This window comes from Mus musculus, chromosome X, assembly GCF_000001635.26.
Source record: "Mus musculus strain C57BL/6J chromosome X, GRCm38.p6 C57BL/6J".
NCBI lineage: Eukaryota > Metazoa > Chordata > Mammalia > Rodentia > Muridae > Mus > Mus musculus.
This window is the reverse complement of record NC_000086.7, coordinates 120,520,552-120,533,245: the sequence shown is the minus strand read 5'-3', so window position 1 is coordinate 120,533,245 and position 12,694 is coordinate 120,520,552. Positions and strand designations below refer to the sequence as shown.

Here is a 12,694-nt window from a genome sequence, read left to right as displayed (position 1 = left end):
AATGAAAAGCAGTAGATATCTCTCCACAGACAGAATATATTAATGATGACAGGGCATATTGTCCTGGTGACTTCTGATAGAAAAACTATCTGCTCTAAATACTAAATTACTAAGAGGAAGATGAACTGAAAAGCATGATTATATAATACCTTGCTTACTTCTTAGTGATGATAGAGCTATTAGAAGTTAGAATGAGAATCTTACATTGTTTTAGAGTATAAAAGAATATGGAGACTTTTTTCACAATGTAGGCTTTCTTAGCCCATTAGGAGGAAGGAAAATGTTCTATGATAATTAGCTTTTATTCTATACCCTCCAAGTTAAAAATAAGCAATCAAATTCAAATTATGCCTCCATATCCCTGCATGAAAATGTTTTCAAAAGACCATGATTCAAAAATATAGAGTGATAATTAATATGTACTTTATTTAAAATCCAAATAGATCAGAAAAGGAATAATTGAAACATCTTTGTCATATTTTCCAGATAGTTAATAGATATAGGATATCATCTAGTGATAATAAATATATTTCGGTAGCAAAATGTTAATATGTGGGAAATGAGCATGTATTAATAAAATATTCTTCTTTAATTTAACTTTAATAAAAACAGGAAGATTTAAGACAAAAAATGAAATGAAGTCCTGTGCTTAAGTAAATGTATGTTTAATTATTTATACCAGGTAATAAGGTAGCTAAATCAAAAATGTAAAAATTTTATGTGCTAGTTGAAAACTGCTTTTCAAAAATGTTTAGAGATCAATCTTGTGCATATCTTTACATATATATTTTGACAAATGCTAATACATTTGAAATTTAGTTGCTTTTTCTTATGATTTTGTTCATGATATATGTCTCCATTTGCTCCACTAGAAAATTGCCCTTCTTCGTGGTTATTCTGTAACTAATTTTCCAACACCTCTGCTTTTTCTTACAGTTATGGCTCAGAAGAATTGCCAGCTATGGGGCTGAGTTGTCCTAGATAAGTCTCTAGAGAGAATAATTATGAGGCATGCAATAATACGGCACGGTCTTACTTTTTCATTTCCTTTTTAAAAATTAATCATTTTATTCATTTACTTCTCAAATGATACCTGGTTATTGCTCTCAATCTCCCCCTACTCAAACCACACCAAGAAACACCTTCATCCCTGAGGAATTCTGACACATCCAAGTTCACAGGTGAGACCCCAACCCCCACCCTAATACCTGGCCTAACTGGAACCTCCCAAGATCCAGGGGGTTGCAGGAACACCAGCCCAGCTTATTCATTTCTTATGAGTAGAAGTCACTTAAAAGCAGCACAGTTTCACTTATGGAATTATTGCCACAGGCATGGAAGGTCCTTGCTCATGTGTGAAGTGATTTGGTTAAATATGATTCAGCTCACTCGAAAACAACAATAAACTTCTATAGTTCAAATAACTTTTAAAAGTATCTCCCAAGGATATGCATCCTTGGTTGTGATATGCAAATTATGCTGAAAATAAATTTAAAAATGAAACTGTATTTACTCATCAATGTACATTCTTAAATGGATTTTTCATATCTCTTTTCAGTACAGGATATTAAAAACCTCCTCTCCTGCTATGTAGTACTCAGATATATATATATATATATATATATATATATATATATATATATATATATATATATATATATATATATACTACTACATTAAGCTTTGCTCTTTAGACCAGGGGTGTTACCTTCAGTGCATTAGTTAGTAAAGCCTAGATGATATAAATTACATATTTCGTCCACTGGAATATAGGGCAATTATATAACCATATGAACCTTCCTATATTTGAGAATAATTATGTGTAGAGTTGAAAAATGCAGAGATAGACTTATCTGACAGCATAGAAGACATGAAGTCTATGAACAAATCCACTCTGGTAGCCTAATCTGGGTATTTAAATAGAAGACACAAAGATGTAATTCATAACCCCATGCTAACATTGTCATGGGATTCTGCAATCTTTTAGATTGATTTCATGTTTTACAAACTAGAATCCCCTGAAGTATATAATGGACAACTTCAGAATTAGAAAAATTATAAGGAAGAAAGAAAGAAAGAAAGAAAGAAAGAAAGAAAGAAAGAAAGGAAGGAAGGAAGGAAGGAAGGAAGGAAGGAAGGAATGAAGAAAGAGAGAGAGAGAGAGAGAGGAAAAAAGGAAAATCACTAAAGTATACTACTTATGTTAATATGATAGCAACTCAATTTATTCAAGTGCTGATCAATGCTAAACAATCAGAAAGTTTCATGAATTATGTATTTAAAATGAACCTGGTGCCTTTTAGTGGAATGTCACAAGGTTAACCAACTGGTAGACATGGATTCCCTTGGGCATAATTTCAAATGTAGTGCTTCTAGTACAGTCGATGGATGTACAATAGCAAAATGGAGCTTTGTTTGAAATACATAATGAGCTGCTTTCAGAAACCTCAGCCTTTAAAAATCATTATACATGAGTATTTGATACTGCAGACAATTACCGGACCTCCATTTGTCTGGCAATAGCATCTCTTTACTTTGTCTATTCCATAACTATATCTCAAAAGTTATTGATAGCACAATTGTCATAGATTGCCCTGTTAATACAATTGCATTAACAATTAAACCAAGATGTTTTGTTTCCTGCTTCAGGATTTAAAAGTTTACCTCAAGTGGCTCCATTTCTCAGTAGTGTCTGCTTTTGTAGATCTTGAAATCCTGGATTATACTATTGCTTATTTGATTTCTGCAACAATATGTTCACTTTTATTTTGTTAAAATTAATGAAAGTATGCCTGCACCATGTGTAAATCAAAACCACTCAAATTTTCAGTCAATGTTGAAATGTTGATAAATCAAATCTGTCATTTTAAGGTGTTTGTAAAAGCAGAGCACTATCTAAAGTATTAAAGCAGCTAGAAATCATAAGAATCAATTAACACTAAGTTCAGGCAGAATCCCATTTTACTAGTATTTCACTGCCCTTGTTATTAAGCAATGCCTATTTTTAAACAAATTTCACTATTCATGGCTAACTATGTACACAATAAAAGAACACATACACACACACACACAATCTTCATTGTCTCTGAAATCTTTCAATGAATATATACTTATTTAGATATGTGTATGTTGATATACCAAGCACTTATGATTCTTTGCAATTTCATTTAATCATAATTGGTAATAGACATATTAATACAACAAAAATTGATTCAAAATAGTGACTATCAAAAAAATTCAACCAAGTAGTTTGAGATGTTACTAGCTTTAAAATGAGAGTTCTGATTTTGTAAAAATAAAGGTTACCAATTACAAAACATTTACTACAATAACAATAAAATGCAGAATCAGTTCTCAGAACAGCATAATAGTTCTTTAATTGAACCTTAAATCATTTATTGAAAAAAATAACAAAAATATGATAGATAATCAAAAAATGTGGTTCAAATGATCTACATATCATGGCTATTACTGAATTTCCTGAAAGCAACGCAAAGTGGTCTAATTTCTCAAATGTTCACCAGAAGCTAAGTTCAAGAAACTGGGAAACACTGATTTATGGGACAGCATCATTACTCAGATAAAATTTATATGCTACCAAGTCAGATTATTTGACTTGGGCTCATAGGATTTACATGCTAGAGGAATGGAAAAACTTCTCTTTCAAAGTTTCTTCAGACCTTTACCAAGATACCACTGAATAATCATGTCTGCACAAATATATGTGTACACAAATAATAGATATTTTAATGATTGATTTAAAATTTTAATAACTACACAAATATTTTTTTTATATTTGGTCCAAATTGACTTGTTCAGAAACCAAATTTATATATGATGTTAAAATTTGTTCTTATTTAGAATTGTACAGCTTCACTTTAATGGATGGGTACCATAATTATTTTTATACTAAAGGGTGTTACTATTACATGTATAATGTAAATATTTATAGCACATTTTACATGGTTTGAATTAACTTTATACTTAAAATATGATTGCATCACTTCTTGACTTCCTGTTTTCCTTCTAACAGACTTTATGTTCCCCTTCTTTTTCTGTGAAATTGATAACCTCCTTTTGATTGTTGTTACATATACACACAAATTTTATATGTGTACATATATACAACTTTAGAAAAATTTTAGTCTAGCTTGTGTCTGTATAATCATACTTTCAGAACTGTCCAGTTTGCATTGGATTACCAGTTAAAGAGCTTATATCTGAGAGAGGTTAATTCTCCATTTCTGCGGTCATTAACTATTTTGTTTTAGTGTCAGGCCTTGTGAATTTTTTTCTTTCCACATTAGTGTATGTATGATGTTCGCATTGTTGAGGTCTTGGCTACATTCCTGATTTTCATTCATAAATTCTTTGCACCCCTCTTTCAAATGCTCCACAAGTTTTTGGTGTAGGAGTTATGAAGTATATATTTCTGATCCATATAATTTGTAGATCTCTATACTGTAACCTGTTGTGATTTCCTGATTTATAGTCAAGCTTTACTTCTAGAAAAATCAGTGTACTTATGTGTCCTATGAACAAGAGGTTTAATACACCTGCAAATATCTAAAAGAATTGAGATATTATTAAAAAATTATGTCAGATATACAGACCAGTCATTTCTTCATTTTAATCGCTATTTCATCTTCTATTCTTACCTTGATAAACAATCTATCTTAGTTTGTATTTGTTTCATGTTTTTTGTTTCAGTATTTTCTTCCAATCTATTATCTGAATGCCTCAATGTAGAAACAGTAGGAGACTGGATAGGTGACTGTACTGTTTCTATTCATATTCTAGTGTTTGGAGTAAAGACATACATCAGTAAGTGTTTGTGGTATAATCATGAGAACCTGAGTTCAAATCCCTATCACCTATTTCATGATCTGTACCTCCAGTGCTAGAAAAGGAAAGGCACCAAAAGTTCAGAGAGAGATCTTGTCTCAAATATAATATAGAGAATCACAAAGGAAGATAGTGTATACCTAGTCTAGCATTCAAAAATAGAAGCTCACGTATACACACATTTACATGAAACACATGTACACATAAAAAATGGTAGTCTGCATAACAATCAAATAACCTCACAACTAATGGTCACTACAAGAAACGTGTCATAAAACAGTGAAGAAATGAAAATAAAAACAGTGCTGTTGTTTTTTTTTGTTTGTTTGTTATTATTATTATTATTATTATTATTATTATTATTATTATTATTATCATTACTGGTTTTTCAAGACAAGGTTTCCCTGGTTGTCCTGGAACTCTCCCTGTAGGCCAGGCCAGTCTCGAACTCAGAAATCTGCCTGCCTCTCCCTCCCAACTCCTGGGATTAAAGACGTGTGCCACCACAGCCTGGTAAAAACCACAGTCTTAAAAAATTCAAGGAATTAACACAGAAAGTTGTTAGATTATTCTAGTTATTGAATAGAAACAAACTTGCTTTACATTAGGGAAACCTAGACAGTTACTGACTCTCCTTTGCCATTCTTATTTGAATCTCTATTTCTCAGATTGATGGTGGATTTTCTGATTACACACTAGGCAATAAATTGATAATGTCATTGAGATTTGTGGCATAATTTTTGAACTGTTTTAAACTGAAGTAATTTATTTTCTTATAACCCATTTCCCACTTATTTAAATTGAGAATTGTTAGCTAATTCAACAGATAACTTAATATGTAGAAAATCAGAAATGTTTCTAATGGTTTTATAAGACAACAATCAATGAATTGAAAAAAACATTCTTTAAAAAGAAATACCTAACAGTTTATATTAAAGAGTCACACAATAGTTCACAAAATATATTAACTAAAATGATTACAAAAGCTTGGAATATTACTGAGTATGGGGATTGTTTGCCATTGCCTGCAGAATGTCCTACATTCTGTCCCATACCCAACAAAAATTAGCTGAGGGTAGACACCTGTAATTCCAGCATCAGAAATTCAAAGACATTCTTGGCTATATAGAGACCATGAGAGCAGCCTGGGATATATGAGACTCAAATGAGGGGGGTAATTATTGGTTTACAGAAAAATATAATAAATAAAATTCATGGAAACATAAACTTAGCCAATTCATAATGGCTAGACAGGACATAGATCCTAGAAGAGAATCTAAACAATAAAACAAAAAGAATATTTCATTTAAAGTTATTTTTAATCACATTAAAGAGAATTGAAAAGTCATTAGAAATCTGTCACTTAAATTTATGAAAATTATCTTCCTATTCTAAATAATATGTGTCTAAATAATGTGTGTGTGTTTGTGTGTATGTATGTGTAAACTCATATTATCTTTCAATTTTTAAAAGAGATCCAGTTGAACATAGAGTGGCCTCAAACTCACCATGTAGGTGACACAAGCCTTGAACTCCTGTCCTTCTTGGCCTCCATCATAGAAATTCTGGTGTTACGGGCATGTGCCACCATCTTCTGCTTGGAATTTTATTTTTATTCAGCCCTCATACAACTAAAAAAATCAAAAATATTTGTACCAAGAAACTTTCTCTCTTTTTTAGAAATAAATATCTGGTTTTTATTCTGGTTTCAGTTGCCTCATGGCTCCAAATGGAGAGAACCTTTTGAACAAAGACAGTTCCTGAAGACCCTGTTTTCTTTCTTTCTTTCTTTCTTTCTTTCTTTCTTTCTTTCTTTCTTTCTTTCTTTCTTTCTTTCTTTCTTTCCTTCCTTCCTTCCTTCCTTCCTTCCTTCCTTCCTCTCTCTCTCTCTCTCTCTCTCTCTCTCTCTCTTTCTTTCTTTCTTTCTTTCTTTCTTTCTTTCTTCCTTTTATTGGATATTTTCTTTCTATACATTTCAAATGCTATCCTGAAAGTTCCCTATACCCTCCCCCCCCCCCGCTCCCCTACTAACCCACTCCCGCTTCTTGGCCCTGGCATTCCCCTGTACTGAGGCATATAAAGTTTGTAATACCAAGGGTCCTCTCTTCCCAGTGATGGCCGACTAGGCCATCTTCTGCTACATATGCAGCTAGAGATATGAGCTCTGGGGGTACTGGTTAGTTCATATTGTTGTTCCACCCATAGGGTTGCAGACCCCTTCAGCTCCTTGGGTCTTTCTCTAGCTTCTTTCAAAGTAAAATCTTCCTATTTGGATATAGAAGTTAACCATTTAACAAAAACCTGAGACAAGCTTGTTATACAATTCCTGGTAACTGCATTTTAAACTCAAATGTGTAAAATTAATTGTATTAATGTATTTTGTTTAACATACTGTGTTTAAAATATTTACTTTTCAGTCTCACTGTTTTTTTAATGTAGAATTCAGTTATGTTTATCATGTGATTTTTCATATTTTAAAGTATGTATTATTATACAGATGTTGTCAAATAACTAAATTGAGCATATATATATATATATATATATATATATACATACATACATACATATATATATATATATATATATATATGCATATATATTAAGGAAGAAAGTTGAGCAGAACAATATATGTATCACAATATGTAGCACATATCAAAGCTGAAAGAAAAATTGAGAGAATAAATTAAGACTACTACTACACTAAATGAACATACTATTAAAGTGCCCCTTAAGTCTTTATGTTAAATTATTCTTGTTTTGACACCCAATGTTTTTACAGTGATTAATGAGAAACTTCATGTATTATTTCCACACTAGGATAAAAACAGTTGGGGTAAATTTTAAACTTATTGAACATCTTAACTTGTAATAGCAGTATTTTAAGTGTTTGATAGCTATACACATTGACCAGAACTTGTGCTAGACAGTAAATGTATTACATCTTTCTCCAGTGGTATTTACTTATAACAGATGTGAGCAAAGCCCCCAACCTTTGGCTTTGTTATTCGTTCTACCCTACCCCAACTCTAAGATTCATTTCATAGATGCTATTTATATGAAAAAAACTGGAAACTCGTTGGGCCATAAATTAGCATTCCTTATTCAGTTTTAAACTCTCAATATCCCAGATGGTAAAGTTTCTTGATATTTTAATCTTTTTGCTTTTACAATATGAGGGTGGTGGTTGTAAAAGATATAACATAGTTGAGCACATACTGCTAAGTAATGGCAGAATTCCAGGGTAAGCGAATACAGACAGCAGTGGCATGTGGGTGTATTTTTTTTTAAATCGAGTTAAGAAATATCACTCATGAAAGAATTTCTAGTACAAGAAAAGCCAGCCATAAAGAAGTCTAACCAGAATCTTTAGAACCCTGTTAAATAGCAATTTTGTGAATTTAAATAAGAATGATGATTTGAGAATATTTCCATATTTTTAGTTTTATTGTGTAAACCACATCCTAACTAGATTATAACCAACTGAAACTTAATAAGTGTGTATATATTTTATAATATGGAAATATCAACTATTCCTAGATAGATAAACTTCATCCAAACAAAGGAAGTCCTCTGATTACATCATTTAAAAATAAGGCAAGAAATTAGCTGTAACCATTGGGATTTTTTTTTTTTAATTTTTGGCTTGCGTGTGTATAGTCTACAAGATATTCCTGATATTTCTGCTATGAATCTTGTTTGCTTCTGATTGCTTCAACACTTCAGGATTCATTGTTAACTCAAATATAATATAATAAATTTAATGTGGCTTTGCCTGAGCACCCAGGAGAGCCATCTTGGTTCCCAGTTTCCACCTAGACTAGTCTGTGCAGGTGAGAGTATGGACTACAGAAGCTAACAGCTTCTGGGACAGGCAGAAGCCACAGAGCTTCTGAGGCAGAGCCCCTTTCAGGCTCCAGACATCCTGGTACCTTCCCTGCCAGAGGACATGTGTCTGCCCTGCCTAAGAGGGCTTTGCCTGAGCACCTGGGGGAGCCATCTTGGTTCCAGGATCCTACCTACACTAGTCTGTGCTAGTGAGAGTGTGGACTATAGAAGCTAACAGCTTCTGGGACAGGCAGAAGCCACAGAGCTTCTGAGGCAGACCCCGTTTCGGGCTCCAGATATCCCGGAACCTTCCTTGCCAGAGGAGAGGTATCTGCCCCACCCAGGAGGGCTTTGATGGAGCACCTGAGGAAGGCATCTTGGCTCCCAGATCCCAGGGAGACTAGTCTGCACAGGTGAGAGTGTGGACTACAGAAGCTAACAGCTTCTGGGACAGGCCCTGATTCTGGTCTTCATCTTCTGCCATGAGGCAGGTCCAAACTCCAGATATCTGTGCACTTTACCTGCAAGAAGAGAGCTTGCCTGCAGAGAGTGCTCTAACCACTGAAATACTGGAGAGATCTAGTCTCCCAGGTCTGCTGATAGAGGCTAACAGACTCCCGAGAGGAACAAGCTCTAACCAGAGACAATTATAACAACTAACTCCAGAAATTACCAGATGGCAAAGTGCAAATGTAAGAATCTTACTAACAGAAACCAAGACTACTCACCATCATCAGAACCCCCACCTCAGCCAGTCCTGGGCACCCCAACACACCCAAAAACCTAGACCCGGATTTAAAAGCATATCTCTTGATGATGGTAGAGGACATCAAGAAGGATTTTAATAACACACTTAAAGAATTACAGGGGAACACTGCTAAAGAGTTACAAGTACAAAAAAAAAAAAAAAAAAAAAACAAACAAACAAACAAAAAAAAAAAACAGTAAAACACAACCAAACAGGTAGATGTCCTTAAAGAAAACCAGGAAAACACATCCAAACAGGTGACAGAAATGAACAAAATCATACAAGACCTAAAAAGTGAAGTAGGCACAATAAAGAAAACCCAAAGTGAGGCAACGCTGGAGATAGAAACTCAAGGAAAGAAATCTGGAAACATAGATGCGAGCATCAGCAACAGAATACAATAGATGGAAGATAGAAGCTCAGGTGCAGAAGATTCCATAGAGAACATTGGCATAACAATCAAAGAAAATGGAAAATGCAAAAAGATCCTAACTCAAAACATCCAGGAAATCCAGGACACAATGAGATGACCAAACCCACAGATAATAGGAGTAGATGACAATGAAGATTTTCAACTTAAAGGACCAGCAAATAACTTCAACAAAATTATAGAAGAAAACTGCCCAAACGTAAAGAAAGAGATGCCCAGAAACATACAAGAAGCCTACAGAATTCCAAATAGACTGGACCAGAAAAGAAATTCCACCCAACACATAATGAGCAAAACAACCCATCTCAGAGAAAAATACAGACACTACCTCAGAATGAAAGGCTGGAAAACAATTTTCCAAGCAAATGGTCTGAAGAAACAAGCTAGAGTAATCATTCTAATATCTAATAAAATCGTCATCCAATCCAAAGTTATCAAAAAAGACAAGGAGAGGCACTTCATACTCATTAAAGGTAAAATCTTCCAAGAGGAACTCTCAATTCTGAATATCTATGCTCCAAATGTAAGAGCAGCCACATTCACTAAAGAAACTTAGGTAAAGCTCAAAGCACACATTGTAAATCACACAATAATAGTGGGAGACTTCAACACACCACTTTCATTTATGGACAGATCATGGAAACAGAAACTAAACATGGACACAGTGAAACTAGCAGAAGTTATGAAACAAGTGGACTTAACAGATATCTATTGAACATTTTATCCTAAAACAAAAGGATATACATTCTTCTCAGCACCTCATGGTACCTTCTCCAAAATTGACCATATATTGGTCACAAAACCAAACTCAACAGATACAAAAATATTGAAATTATCCCATGCATCCTATCAGATCACCATGGACTAAGGCTAATATTCAATAACAACATAAATAATAGAAAGCCAACATTCACGTGGATACTGAACAACACTCTTCTCAATGATACCTTGGTCAAGGAAGGAATAAAGAAAAAAATTAAAGACTTTTTAGAGTTTAATGAAAATGAAGCCACAATATACCCAAACTTATGAGATACAATGAATGCATTTCTAAGAGGAAAACGCATAGCTCTGAGTCCCTGAAAAAGAAAATAGAGGGAGCACACTATAGCAGCTTGATAACACACCTAAATCTCTAGAACAAAAGGAAGCAAATTCACCCAAGAGAAATAGACTGTAGGAAATAATCAAACTCGGGGGCGAAATCAACCAAGTGGAAACAAGAAGAGCTATTCAAAGAATCAACCAAAGGAGGAGCTGTTTCTTTTAGGAAATCAACAAAATAAATAAACCCTTAGTCAGACTCAATAGAGGGCACAGGAACAGCATCCTAATTAACAAAATCAGAAATAAAAAGTAAGATATAACACCAGATCCTGAAGAAATCCAAAATACCATCAGATCCTTCCACAAAAGGACTCAACAAAAATGGAGAACCTGGATGAAATGGACAAATTTCTAGACAGATACCAGGCACAAAATTTAAATCAGGATCAGGTTAATGATCTAAACATTCCTATATTCCCTAAAAAATAAAAGCAGTCATTAATAGTCTCCCAACCAAAAAAAAAAGCCCAGGACCAAATGGGTTTAGTACAGAGTTCTAGCTGACCTTCAAAGAAGAACTAATTCCAGTTCTTCACAAACTATTCCACAAAATAGACGCAGAAGGTACTCTACCCAATTCATTCTATGAAGCCACAACTACTCTGATACTCAAACCACAGAAAGACCCAACAAAGATAGAAAACTTCAGACCAATTTCCCTTATGAATATTGATGCAAAATTACTCAATAATATTCTTGCTTACCAAATCCAAGAACACATCAGAACAATCATCCATCCTGACCAAGTAGGTTTCATTCCAGGGATGCAGAGATGGTTTAAGATATGGAAATCCATCAACATAATCCATTATATAAACAAACTCAAAGACAAAAAACACATGATCATCTCATTAAATGTGGAGAAAGGATTTGACAAAATCCAACAACCATTCACGTTAAAACTTGGAAAGATCAGGAATTCAAGGCCCATACCTGAACATGATAAAAGCAATTTACAGAAATCCAGTAGCCAACATCAAAGTAAATGGTGAGAAGCAGGAAGCAATCCCACTAAAATCAGGGACTAGACAAGGCTGCCCACTCTCTCCCTACCTATTCAACATTGTACTTGAAGTCTTAGCCAGAAAAAATTGACAACAAAAGGAGATGAAGTGGATTCAAATTGGAAAGGAAGAAGTCAAAATATCACTTTTTGCAGATGATATGATAGTATATATATGTGACCCTAAAAATTCAACCAGAGAACTCCTAAACTTGATAAACAGCTTCAATGACCTAGCTGGATATAAAATTGACTCAAACAACTCAATAGCCTTTCTCTACACAAAGCATAAACAGGCTGAGAAAGAAATTATGGAAACAACACCCTTCTCAATAGTCACAAAAAATATAAAATACCTTGGCATGACTCTAACTAAGGAAATGAAAGATCTGTATAAGAATTTCAAGTTTCTGAAGAAAGAAATTAAAGAAGATCTCAGAAGATGGAAAGATCTCCCATGCTCATGGATTGGCAGGATCAATATAGTAAAAATGGCTATCTTGCCAAAAGCAATCTACAGATTCAATGTAATCCCCATTAAAATTCCAACTCAATTCTTCAACGAATCAGAGAGAGCAATCTGCAAATTCATTTGGAATAACAAAAAACCTAGGATAGCAAAAACTCTTCTCAGGGATAAAAGAACCTCTGGTGGAATCACCATGCTTGAACTAAAGCTGTACTACAGAGCAATTGTGATAAAAACTGCATGGTACTGGTATAATGACAGACAAGT

General features: G+C 33.9%; 1 protein-coding gene across 12 annotated transcripts in view; it reads right to left on the bottom strand.

The window, feature by feature from the left end:
- Pcdh11x (protocadherin 11 X-linked) overlaps positions 1 to 12,694 on the bottom strand; it is a 620,385-nt gene that overhangs the window by 377,377 nt on the left and 230,314 nt on the right. The gene's annotated exons all lie outside the window — the stretch shown is intronic.